Source organism: Triticum aestivum, chromosome 4B (genome assembly GCF_018294505.1).
Source record: "Triticum aestivum cultivar Chinese Spring chromosome 4B, IWGSC CS RefSeq v2.1, whole genome shotgun sequence".
In the NCBI taxonomy this organism is placed as follows: Eukaryota; Viridiplantae; Streptophyta; class Magnoliopsida; order Poales; family Poaceae; genus Triticum; species Triticum aestivum.
In genome coordinates, this window is record NC_057804.1 from 231,701,571 (window position 1) to 231,715,825 (window position 14,255).

Genomic DNA, 14,255 nt, shown 5'->3' on the forward strand with positions numbered 1-14,255 from the left:
AAAGTATGCCATGCTATGGACCAGACCTATTGTATACCCTGCCCTGAGTTTGGCAAAGGAGTACAATACTGATCTAGGAGTAGATCATTGGACATTGGTCAAGAATATCCTTAATGAGGACTAAGGAAATGTTTCTCGATTATGGAGGTGATAAAATAGTTCGTTGTAAAAAGTTACATTGGTGCAAGTTTTTACACCGATCTAGATAACTCTAAGTCTCAATCTGGATACATATTGAAAGTGGGAGCAATTAGCTAGAGTAGCTCCGTGCAGAGCATTATAGACATTGAATATTTGCGAAATACATACGGCTCTGAATGTGTCAGACCCGTGACTAAACTTCTCTCACAAGCAAAACATGGTCATATCTTAGTACTCTTTGGGTGTTAATCACATAAGCGATGTGAACTAGATTATTGACTCTAGTAAACCCGCCGGGTGTTGATCACATGACGATGTGAACTATGGGTATTAATCACATACAGATGTGAATATTGGTGTTAAATCACATGGCGATGTGAACTAGATTATTGACTCTAGTGCAAGTGGGAGACTGAAGGAAATATGCCCTAGAGGCAATAATAAAGTTATTATTTATTTCCTTATTTCATGATAAATGTTTATTATTCATGCTAGAATTGTATTAACCGGGAACATAATACATGTGTGAATACATAGACAAACATAGTGTCACTAGTATGCCTCTACTTGACAAGCTCATTAATCAAAGATGGTTAAGTTTCCTAACCATAGACATGAGTTGTCATTTCATTAACGGGATCACATCATTAGGAGAATGATGTGATTGACTTGACCCATTCCGTTAGCTTAGCACTTGATCGTTTAGTATGTTGCTATTGCTTTCTTCATGACTTATACATGTTCCTATGACTATGAGATTATGCAACTCCCGTTTACCGGAGGAACACTTTGTGTGCTACCAAACGTCACAACGTAACTAGGTGATTATAAAGGAGCTCTATAGGTGTCTCCGAAGGTACATGTTGAGTTGGCATATTTCGAGATTGGGATTTGTCACTCTGATTGTCAGAGAGGTATCTCTGGGCCCTCTCGGTAATGCACATCACTATAAGCCTTGCAAGCAATGTAACTAATGAGTTAGTTACGGGATGATGCATTACGTAACGAGTAAAGAGACTTGCCGGTAACGAGATTGAACTAGGTATTGAGATACCGACGATCGAATCTCGGGCAAGTAACATACCGATGACAAAGGGAACAACGTATGTTGTTATGCGGTTTGACCGATAAAGATTTTCGTAGAATATGTAGGAGCCAATATGAGCATCCAGGTTCCACTATTGGTTATTGACCGGAGACGTGTCACGGTCATGTCTACATAGTTCTCGAACCCGTAGGGTCCGCACGCTTAAAGTTAGATGACAGTTATATTATGAGTTTATGTGTTTTGATGTACCGAAGGAGTTCGGAGTCCCGGATGAGATCGGGGACATGACGAGGAGTCTCAAAATGGTTGAGACGTAAAGATCATATATTGGACGACTATATTCGTGTTGGAAATATGCCCTAGAGGCAATAATAAATTAGTTATTGTTATTATATTTCCTTGTTCATGATAATCGTTTATTTTCCATGCTATAATTGTATTGATAGGAAACTCAGATACATGTGTGGGTACATAGACAACAGCATGTCCCTAGTAAGCCTCTAGTTGACTAGCTCGTTGATCAATAGATGGTTACGGTTTCCTGACCACATTGGATGTCGTTGATAACGAGATCACATCATTAGGAGAATGATGTGATGGACAAGACCCAATCCTAAGCCTATCACAAAGATCGTAGTTCGTATGCTAAAGCTTTTCTAATGTCAAGTATCATTTCCTTAGACCATGAGATTGTGCAACTCCTGGATACCGTAGGAATGCTTTGGGTGTACCAAACGTCACAACATAACTGGGTGGCTATAAAGGTGCACTACAGGTATCTCCGAAAGTGTCTGTTGGGTTGGCACGAATCGAGACTAGGATTTGTCACTCCGTGTAACGGAGAGGTATCTCTGGGCCCACTCGGTAGGACATCATCATAATGTGCACAATGTGACCAAGGGGTTGATCACGGGATGATGTGTTATGTAACGAGTAAAGAGACTTGCCGGTAATGAGATTGAACAAGGTATCGGCATACCGATGATCGAATCTCGGGCAAGTACAATACCGCTAGACAAAGGGAATTGTATATGGGATCGATTGAGTCCTTGACATCGTGGTTCATCCGATGCGATCATTGTGGAACATGTGGGAGCCAACATGGGTATCCAGATCCCGCTGTTGGTTATTGACCGTAGAACGTCTTGATCATGTCTCCATTGTTCCCGAACCCGTAGGGTCTACACACTTAAGGTTCGATGACGCTAGGGTTATAAAGGAAGTTTGTATGTGGTTTCCGAATGTTGTTCGGAGTCCCGGATGAGATCCCGGACGTCACGAGGAGTTCCGGAATGGTCCGGAGGTAAAGATTTATATATGGGAAGTCCTGTTTTGGTCACCGGAAAAGTTTCGGGTTTTATCGGTAACGTACCGGGACCACCGGGAGGGTCCCGGGAGTCCACCAAGTGGGGCCACCATCCCCGGAGGGCTGCATGGGCCAAGTGTGGGAGGGGACCAGCCCTAGGTGGACTGGTGCCCCCCCCCCAAAAGGGCCCAAGGCGCCTAGGGTTGGGGGAGGGGGCGCACCCACCTAACTTTGGGGGCAAGTTTCCCCTCTCCCCCCCCCCCTTGGCCGCCACCCTAGATGGGATTGGGGCTGCCGCACCCCTTGGGGTGGAAACCCTAGAGGGGGCGCACCCCCCTCCCTCTCCCCTATATATAGTTGAGGTCTTGAGGGCTGCCAACACCTGAGTTTCACCTCTCCAAGGCGCAGCCCTACCTCTCTCCCTCCTCCTCTCCCGCGGTGCTTGCCGAAGCCCTGCAGGATTGCCACGCTCCTCCAACACCACCACGCCGTCGTGCTGCTGCTAGACGGAGTCTTCCTAAACTGCTCCCTCTCTCCTTGCTGGATCAAGGCATGGGAGACGTCACCGGGCTGTACGTGTGTTGAACGCGGAGGTGCCATCCGTTCGGCACTAGGATCTCCGGTGATTTGGATCACGATGAGTACGACTCCTTCAACCCTTTTCTCTTGAACGCTTCCGCTTAGCGATCTATAAGGGTATGTAGATGCACTCTCCTTCCCTTCGTTGCTGGTTTCTCCATAGATAGATCTTGGTGACACGTAGGAAAATTTAGAATTTCTGCTACGTTCCACAAAAGTGGCATCATGAGCTAGGTCTATTGCGTAGATTCTTTGCACGAGTAGAACACAAAGTAGTTGTGGGCGTTGATCTTGTTCAATATGCTTACCGTTACTAGTCCAATCTTGTTTCGACGGTATTGTGGGATGAAGCGTCCCGGACCGACCTTACACGTACACTTACGTGAGATAGGTCCCACCGACTGACATGCACTTGGTGCATAAGGTGGCTAGCGGGTGCCAGTCTCTCCCACTTTAGTCGAAACGGATTCGATGAAAAGGGTCCTTATGAAGGGTAAATAGCAATTGGCATATCACATTGTGGTTTTGCGTAGGTAAGAAACGTTCTTGCTAGAAACCCATAGCAGCCACGTAAAACATGCAAACAACAATTAGAGGACGTCTGACTTGTTTTTGCAGGGTATGCTATGTGATGTGATATGGCCAAGAAGAATGTGATGAATGATATGTGATGTATGAGATTGATCATGTTCTTGTAATAGGAATCATGACTTGCATGTCGATGAGTATGACAACCGGCAGGAGCCATAGGAGTTGTCTTAATTTATTGTATGACCTGCGTGTCATTGAACAAACACCATGTAATTACTTTACTTTATTGCTAACCGGTAGCCATAGTAGTAGAAGTAATAAGTTGGTGAGACAACTTCATGGAGACACGATGATGGAGATCATGGTGTCATGTCGGTGACAATGATGATCATGGAGCCCCGAAGATGGAGATCAAAAGGAGCAATATGATATTGGCCATATCATGTCACTATTTGATTGCATGTGATGTTTATCATGTTTATTCATCTTATTTTCTTAGGACGATGGTAGTAAATAAGATGATCCCTCATTAAAATTTCAAGAAAGTGTTCCCCCTAACTGTGCACCGTTGCGAAAGTTCGTCATTTCGAAGCACCACGTGATGATCGGGTGTGATAGATTCTTACGTTCACATACAACGGGTGTAAGCCAGATTTACACACGCGAAACACTTAGGTTAACTTGACGAGCCTAGCATGTACAGACATGGACTCGGAACACAAGAGACCGAAAGGTCGAGCATGAGTCGTATGGTGGATACAATCAACATGAAGATGTTCACCGATGATGACTAGTCCATCTCACGTGATGATCGGGCACTGCCTAGTTAACTTGGATCATGTAATCACTTAGATGACTAGAGGGATGTCTATCTGAGTGGGAGTTCATTAGATGAACTTAATTATCCTGAACATAGTCAAAAACCCTTTGCAAATTATGTCATAGCTCGCACTATAGTTCTACTGTTTTAGATATGATCCTAGAGAAAATATAGTTGAAAGTTGATAGTAGCGATTATGTGATCAGTAGAAAGCTTATGTCCTTAATGAACCGCTCAGTGTGCAGAACCCCAAACGTCGTCTGTGCATGTTGCGAACATCGGACATACACGTTTTGATAACTACATGATAGTTCAGTTAAACGGTTTAGAGTTGAGGCACCAAAGACGTTTTCGAAACGTCGCGGAACATATGAGATGTTTCGAGGGCTGAAATTGGGATTTCAGGCTCGTGCCCACGTCAAGAGGTATAAGACCTCCGACGATTTTTTTCTTAGCCTGCAAACTAAGGGAGAAAAGATCAATCATTGAGCTTGTGCTCAGATTGTCTGAGTGCAACAATCACTTGAATCGAGTGGGAGTTGATCTTCCAGATGAGACAGTGATGTTTCTCCAAAGTCATTGCCACCAAGCTGCTAGAGCTTCATGATGAACTATAACAAATCAGGGATGGATATGATGATCCTTGAGATATTCACGATGTTTGACAACGCGAAAGTAGAAATCAAGAAGGAGCATCAATTGTTGATGGTTAGTGAAACCACTAGTTTCAAGGATGGCAAGGGCAAGAAGGGGCAATTCATGAAACGGCAAATCAGTTGCTGCTCAAGTGAAGAAACCCAAGGTTGAACCCAAACCCGAGACTAAGTGCTTCTGTAATAAGGGGAACAGCCATTGGAGCAGAATTACCCTAGATACTTGGTAGATAAGAAGGCTGACAAGGTCGATAGAAGTATGTTGGATATACATTATGTTAATGTGTACTTTACTAGTACTCCTAGTAGCACCAGGGTATTAGATACGGGTTCGATTGCTAAGTGTTAGTAACTCAAAATAAAAGCTACAGAAGAAACGGAGACTAGCTAAAGGTGAGTTGACGATATGTGTTGGAAGTGTTTCCAAGGTTGATGTGATCAAGCATCGCACGCTCCCTCTACCATCAAGTTTGGTGTTAAAATAATTGTTATTTGGTGTTTGCGTTGAGCATAGACATGATTGGATTATGTCTATCGCAATGCGGTTATTCATTTAAGGAGAATAATGGTTACTCTATTTATTTGAATAATACCTTCAATGGTCTTACACCTAAAAGAATGGTTTATTGAATCACGATCGTAGTGATACACATTTTCATGCCAAAAGATATAAGATAGTAATGATAGTACCACTTACTTGTGGCACTAACATGTAAGTCATATCGGTATAAAACGCATGAAGAAGCTCCATGTTGATGGATCTTTGGACTCACTCGTTTTTTGAAAAAGTTTGAGACATGTGAACCATGTCTATTGGTGGATATGCATGAAGAAACTCCATGCAAATGGATCGTTTGGACTCACTTGATTTTGAATCACTTGAGATATGCAAATCATACCACATGGGCAAGATGACTAAAAAGCCTCATTTTCAGTAAGATGGAACAAGATAGCAACTTGTTGGAAGTAACACATTTTGATGTGTGCAGTCCAATGAGTGCTGAGGCATGCAGTGAATATCGTTATGTTCCTACTTCACAAATGATTCGAGTAGATGTTGAGTATATTTGGTTGATGAAACACAAGTCTGAATTATTGAATGGTTCAAGTAATTTTAGAGTGAAGTTGAAGATCCTTGTGACAAGAGGATAAAATGTCTATGATATGATCATAGAGATGAGTATCTGAGTTATGAACTTTGGCACGCAATTAAGACATTGTGGAAATGTTTCACAATTAATACCGCCTGGAACACCATAGTGTGATGGTGTGTCCGAACATCATAGTTGCACCCTATTAGATATGGTGCGTACCATGATGTCTCTTATCGAATTACCACTATCATTCATGGGTTAGGCATTAGAGACAACCACACTCACTTTAAGAGGGCACCATGTAATTCTGTTGAGACGACACCATTTGAACTATGGTTTGGAGAAACCTAAGTTGTCGTTTCTTTAAAGTTTGGGGCTGCGACGCTTATGTGAAAAAGGTTTCATCATGATAAGCTCGAACCCAAAACAGATAAATACATCTTCATAGGATACCCAAAATGGTTGGGTATACCTCCTATCTCAGATCCGGAAGCAAAAGTAATTGTTTCTAGAAACGGGTCCTTTCCCGAGGAAAAAGTTTCTCTCGAAAGAATTGAGTGGGAGGATGGTGGAGACTTGATGAGGTTATTGAACCATCACTTCAACCAGTGAGTAGCAGGGCACAGGAAGTTGTTCATGTGGCACCTACACCAATTGAAGTGGAAGCTGATGATAGTGATCATGATGCTTCGGATCAAGTCACTACCGGACCTCGTAGGTCGACAAGGACGCGTACTACTTCAGAGTGGTACGCAATCCTGTCTTACAGGTCATGTTGCTAGACAACAATGAACCTACGAGCTATGGAGAAGCGATGGTGGGCCCGGATTCCGACGAATGGCTCGAGGCCATAAAATCCGAGAGAGGATCCATGACTTTGGAAGAAATACTTGATGGTCGTAAGGCCGTTGTGTACAGATGGATTTTAAAAGGAAGACAGACAATGATTGTAAGTATCGCCATTAAGAAAGCTCGACTTGTCGTTAAGATGTTTTCCGACAAGTTCAAAGAGTTGACTATGATGAGACTTTCTCACTCATAGCGATGCTAAGAGTCTGTTGGAATTATATTAGCAATTACTGCATGATTTATGAAATCTTGCAGATAGGATGTCAAAAGATTGTTTCCTCGACGATATCCTTGAGGAAAGGTTGTATGTGATACAACTAGAAGGTTTTGTCAATCCTGAAGAACGCTAACAAATATGTAAAGCTCCAGCAATCCTTCTAAGGACTAGAGTAAGCATCTCGGAGTTGGAATATACACTTTGATGAGATGATCAAAGATTTTGGGTTTATACAAAGTTTATGACAAACTTGTATTTCCAAAGAAGTGAGTGGGAGCACTATAGCATTTTTGATGAGTATATGCTGTTGACATATTATTGATCGGAAATGATGTAGAATTTCTGGAAAACATATAGGGTTATTTGAAAAGTGTTTTTCAATAGAGAACCTGGATTAGGCTACTTGAACAATAAGCATCAAGATCTATAAGATAGATCAAAATGTTTAATAATACTTTCAAATGAGCACATACCTTGACATAATCTTGAAGGTGTTCAAGATGGATCAGTCAAAGAAGGAGTTCTTGCCTGAGTTGTAAGGTATGAGGTTAAGAGTTAAAACTCGACCACGGCAGAAGAGAGAGAAAGGACGAAGGTCGTCCCCTATGCTTCAGATGTAGGCTCTATAGTATGCTATGTTGTGTACCACACCGGAAGTGTGCCTTGCCATGAGTCAGTCAAGGGGTACAAGAATGATCCAGGAATAGATCATTGGACAGCGGTCAAAATTGTCCTTAGAGTAAATAAAGGACATGTTTCTCGATTATGAGGTGATAAAGAGTTCGGCGTAAAGGGTTACGTCGATGCAAGCTTTAACACCTATCCGAATGACTCTGAGTAGCAAACCGGATACGTATAGTGGAGCAACCATTTGGAATAGCTTCAAGTGGAGCGTGGAAGCAGCATTTACAATATGACATAGAGAATTGCGAAGTACATACGGATCTGAATGTTGCAGACTCGTTGACTAAAACCTCTCTCACAAGCAAAACATGATCAAACCCCAGAACTCATTGAGACTTAATCACATGGTGATGTGAACTAGTTTAGACACTAGTAAACTCTTTGGATGTTGGTCACATAGCGATGTGACCTATCAGTGTTAATCACATGGCGATGTGAACTAGATTATTGACTCTAGTGCAAGTGGGAGACTGTTGGAAATATGCCCTAGAGGCAATAATAAATTAGTTATTGTTATTATATTTCCTTGTTCATGATAATCGTTTATTATCCATGCTATAATTGTATTGATAGGAAACTCAGATACATGTGTGGGTACATAGACAACACCATGTCCCTAGTAAGCCTCTAGTTGACTAGCTTGTTGATTAATAGATGGTTATGGTTTCCTGACCGTGGACATTGGATGTCGTTGATAACGGGATCACATCATTAGGTGGATGATGTGATGGACAAGACCCAATCCTAAGCCTAGCACAAAGATCGTAGTTCGTATGCTAAAGCTTTTCTAATGTCAAGTATCATTTCCTTAGACCATGAGATTGTGCAACTCCCGGATACCGTAGGAATGCTTTGGGTGTACCAAACGTCACAACGTAACTGGGTGCCTATAAAGGTGCACTACAGGTATCTCCGAAAGTGTCTGTTGGGTTGGCATGAATCGAGACTAGGATTTGTCACTCCGTGTAATGGAGAGGTATCTCTGGGCCCACTCGGTAGGACATCATCATAATGTGCACAATGTGACCAAGGGGTTGATCATGGGATGATGTGTTACGGAATGAGTAAAGAGACTTGCCGGTAACGAGATTGAACAAGGTATCGGCATACCGACGATCGAATCTCGGGCAAGTACAATACCGCTAGACAAAGGGAATTGTATACGGGATCGATTGAGTCCTTGACATCGTGGTTCATCCGATGAGATCATCGTGGAACATGTGGGAGCCAACATGGGTATCCAGATCCCACTGTTGGTTATTGACCGGAGAACGTCTCGGTCATGTCTGCATGGTTCCCGAACCCGTAGGGTCTACACACTTAAGGTTCGATGACGCTAGGGTTATAAAGGAAGTTTGTATGTGGTTACCGAATGTTGTTTGGAGTCCCGGATGAGATCCCGGACGTCACGAGGAGTTCCAGAATGGTCCAGATGTAAAGATTTATATATGGGAAGTCCTGTTTTTGTCACCGGAAAAGTTTCGGGTTTTATCGGTAATGTACCGGGACCACCGGGAGGGTCTCGGGGGTCCACCAAGTGGGGCCACCATCCACGGAGGGCTGCATGGGCCAAGTGTGGGAGGGGACCAACCCCAGGTGGGCTGGTGCGCCCCCCACAAGGGCCCAAGGCGCCTAGGGTTGGGGGAGGGGGCGCACCCACCTAACTTTGGCGGCAAGTTTCCCCTCCCCCCCCCTTGGCCGCCACCCTAGATGGGATTGGGGCTGCCGCACCCCTTGGGGTGGAAACCCTAGAGAGGGCGCACCCCCCTCCCTCTCTCCTATATATAGTTGAGGTCTTGAGGGCTGCCAACACATGAGTTTCACCTCTGCAAGGCGCAGCCCTACCTCTCTCCCTCCTCCTCTCCCGCGGTGCTTGGCGAAGCCCTGCAGGATTGCCACGCTCCTACAACACCACCACGTCGTTGTGCTGCTGCTGGACGGAGTCTTCCTCAACCTCTCCCTCTCTCCTTGCTGGATCAAGGCATGGGAGACGTCACCGGGCTATACGTGTGTTGAACACGGAGGTGCCATCCGCTCGGCACTAGGATCTCCGGTGATTTGGATCACGACGAGTATGACTCCTTCAACCCCGTTCTCTTGAACGCTTCCGCTTAGCAATCTACAAGGGTATGTAGTTGCACTCTCCTTCCCTTCGTTGCTGGTTTCTCCATAGATAGATCTTGGTGACACGTAGGAAAATTTTGAATTTCTGCTACGTTCCACAACAATTCGGACATCGGAAAGGTTCCGAGTGATTCTGGTATTTTTCGGAGTACCGGAGAGTTACGGGAATTCATATTGGGCCTTAATGGGCCATACAGGAAAGGAGAGAAAGGCCCCAAAGGGTGGCCGCACCCCTCCCCATGGACTAGTCCGAATTGGACTAGGGAGGGGGGCACTTCCTTCCTTCTCCTTTTCCCTTCCCTTTCCTTCTCTCCTACTCCTTCTACTTGGAAGGGCTCCTAGTTCTACTAGGAAAAGGGGAATCCTACTCCCGGTGGGAGTAGGACTCCCATAGGGCGCGCAATAGAGAGAGGGCCAGCCCTCCCCCTCCTCCACTCCTTTATATACGGGGAGGGGGGCACCCCTTGGAGACACAACAATTGATCCCTTGGGTCTCTTAGCCATGTGCGGTGCCCCCCTCCACTATATTCCACCTCGATAATATCATAGCGGTGCTTAGGTGAAGCCCTGCGTCGCTAGAACATCATCATCGTCACCATGCCGTCATGCTGACGGAATTCTCCCTCGACACTCGACTGGATCGGAGTTCGAGGGACGTCATTGAGCTGAACGTGTGCAAGAACTCGGAGGTGTCGTGCTTTCAGTGGTTGATCGGTTGGGTCGTGAAGACGTACGACTACATCAACCGCGTTGTCATAACGCTTCCGCTTACGATCTACAAGGGTACGTAGACAACACTTTGCCCTCTCATTGCTATGCATCACCGTGATCCTGCGTGTGCGTAGGAATTTTTTTGAAATTACTACGTTCCCCAACAAAGCCTGCAGGCGAGCTTGGAAGAGTCTCACGCTGTTATGTTCTAAAGATGATCTCATTGTTGATGGCTTCACAGAGCGCTTCAAGTTTGACTCCAACCCCCAGAATCGGCTAAGTGGCGTCCTACACCTTCAATTGAAGATTCAGACTACTCATCATCCACTCCAATAGTTGTTGCTCGCCTGATTGATTAGGAGGACGATGCCACTTCACCAGCAATAGCTTCACTGCACCAGCATGCTGCATCAGGCCCCACTGCACCACCGAACTCCAACGTCGACCCGGCTGCAACAACATCTTTACACCGCCTTCTAGGAATGCTTAGACACCCTATGTCTTCATTCTTTTTTGGTCATTTGATGACAAAAGGGGGAGAAGCATCTGGGTTGATAGTCTTCAAGCGGGATTATTTGGTCGGGTGCTATTTCTTTGTTAAGTTTGCAACTCTCGTTCATGAACATTTGGTTTTTGAGTTGTAACACTTAAGTCCAGATGGGACGTCTGCCACATTTGTAGTTGTTTTGTTGTGTTGCTGAACTCCTATCTTATACGCATGAAGTCGTTCTGCAGACACCCATTTATCATTATGCATGTCATTATCTTCATTACATTACTATATGCATTTTGATTTGACTTCATGAACAGAGGGAGATCTCCACAAAGCAAAACCTGCCATGTGCATTTGCATTCAAAAGAAAATTACTTATATGAACATCTTCAGGGGAGCCCTCCAAATTCATGAAGACGATGATCACATTCTTTAACTTCCACATATTTTATCCCCGTTGAAAACTTGAACTAGTTTGTCATCAATCACCAAAAAGGGGGAGATTGTAAGTGCATCTAGTGCCACCCCCAATTGGTTTTGGAGTATTGACGACAAACTTGGTTGAGGGACTAATGTGCTTGTGAGATTCACAGGAGAACACAGGTAGAAGTCCATATTGATTTGGTTTACCCATCGAAGATGACCCCTAAAAATGTATGAATACATTCAAGACAATGATGGTTCGCGAAGACATTCACGTCAAAGATAATGACGCGTGAAGACATTCGCTTGAAGACAATGGTGTGCGAAGACAATTCTTTTCATAGTTTCATTTTCTTCTTTCTTCAGTCATAGGAACCACCAAACTGTTAAGTGGGGTCCAAGTGACAAAATCAGAAAACTGATGTGATGCTCAACCCAAATCCTATGTCTTCGAGTGAAGACAAAGAGAATCCTGAGTTGGGTAAGTCAGCTTTGCTTGTAGCCCAAGTCAAGTTGTCGTGTGTGTTTGAAATCCGATCGTTGGACACGTGTCGGTTCCCCTCTGCCATAAATTGGTGGCTCCTCAGAGTTAGTGCACAACTTTTGTCGTTTGAGAGTAACCCACCTTTGAAGCCTTTGAGAGAGAATCCTTGCAAGGACAAAACCCAAAACACTCAGAGCCCAAAGAGTGTTTGGCATCACTGAAGTCTTTCTGTCCACGTGATCTGAAGACTTATTAAACTTGAAGACTACGATCTTTAGTCGATTAGGCGTCATGTACTGAGGATCCAAGAGTCATTGTGGATCGTCGGTGAACGAAGTCTGTGTAGGTTTGGAAGTCTACCTCGAAGACTTACATGAGTGATTGGGCGAGGACTAAGTGACCTTCGATTAAGAGAAATAAGGTGAAGACGTGATTTTTTGAGTTCAATCTCAGCCTCCCTAACCAAACATACAGTTGTCACAGCAACTAGAACTGGTCTACCAAATCATTGTCTTCGTCAAAAAACTGGTTCTATCACTTCACCCTATACTTACTGTTTAGCTTCGTGAAGTCATTGCATGCCTGCTCACATTGAAATCACTATGTGAAGACATTCTCCCCTGATTGCATATTTGGCTTCATACCGTCTTCCTATTCTGGTCTGTTCTACCTAGCAGCTATATGTCTTTGTGCTTTCTTTGTATTGTTTCTTCGCCTATGGCATGGTTAGTGTAGTTTATCTTTCGCTGCATCCTGTTTAGGTGTTATTTGTCTGTCTGTCTTTGATGATATTGCTTGTTTCGAAGACCTTCATAAAAACTGCCTATTCACCCCCTCCCCCCCCCCTCTAGTCGATAACTAGCACTTTCAAGATTCATTTTTGAAACTTTATATATATATGGACTCCTTGCGTCAAGAGCTTTAGAACTAGATGAATTTTGGATACATTTCAAACACATTAAATTTCATCATTTCACATTTTCTATACGAAGAAAACTCATTTCACTAGAAAATTCTGAAATAAAGCTATTTCATAGAAATATGTGAAAATAACATTTTTCACATAAACCTATTGAACCCACATATGAAACTGAAATGCCCGATTGTGGAACTGATTATTTGGAAATGTGTAACATTTTATTTCAAAAAAGTAAAATATGTTATTTCGTAGATGTGCACTTCAAATGGATGTGATTTTTGTGAAACAAGCTAATGAAAAGTGAAATGCACCTTTTGTAAGTGAAAAAAAAATGTGAAACTATAATCACAACTTGTGAAATTGAAAATTTTGAAATCTGTAACGGTTTACTTCAAATGAGTGAAATGTGTTTTCTCAATAATGTGAAATTGAAATAGATGCGATTTTTGTTAAACAAGCCAGTGCAAAGTGAAATGTAGATTTTAAAAGTGAAAAAAAATGAATTGAAATGTCAACTTGTGAAACTGATTATTTCAAAATGTGTAATAGTTTATTTCAAAAGAGTCACACGCATGACTACCATACAGCATATACAACATGAAGTTGTTTTTAATTATTGAGAAGCCATGTATCTATTGCCAATAAAATTGGCGCTTCTCATGTGCATCAGACCAACAAATGCAGCTGCAATTTTAGAAGTATTTTGGTTTGACTGAAGCCAACGCTGGTCCCCGCACAAGACTCCTTCCAGCACTACTAGGGAAAATCCTAGTAGTAGCGCGGGTTTTGATGCTATCAGCAGCGCGGGTAGCCGCGCTACTACTACGGCGCTACAGCTAACAGTTAGTAGTAGCACGGTCTTGACCCGCGCTACTACTATTGACTATATCAGCAACGCTTTTCTGGAACGCGCTACTATTAAGTAGTTGTAGCGCTTTCCTATCCCCGCGCTACTGCTGTATGTTTCATCATTTTTTCCTGCTTCCTACCCCGTTTCAATAAACTGCAATTTCACATATACCAGATAATAATACAATAAACTGCAATTTTACATATACCAGATAACAATATCATTAACCACAATACCATATAGTCATACAGTATCAAAAAGCATTATAGATACTAGGTAGTACTAGATAACAATTTCATATATGGTCAACATGCATCCTCACACACATA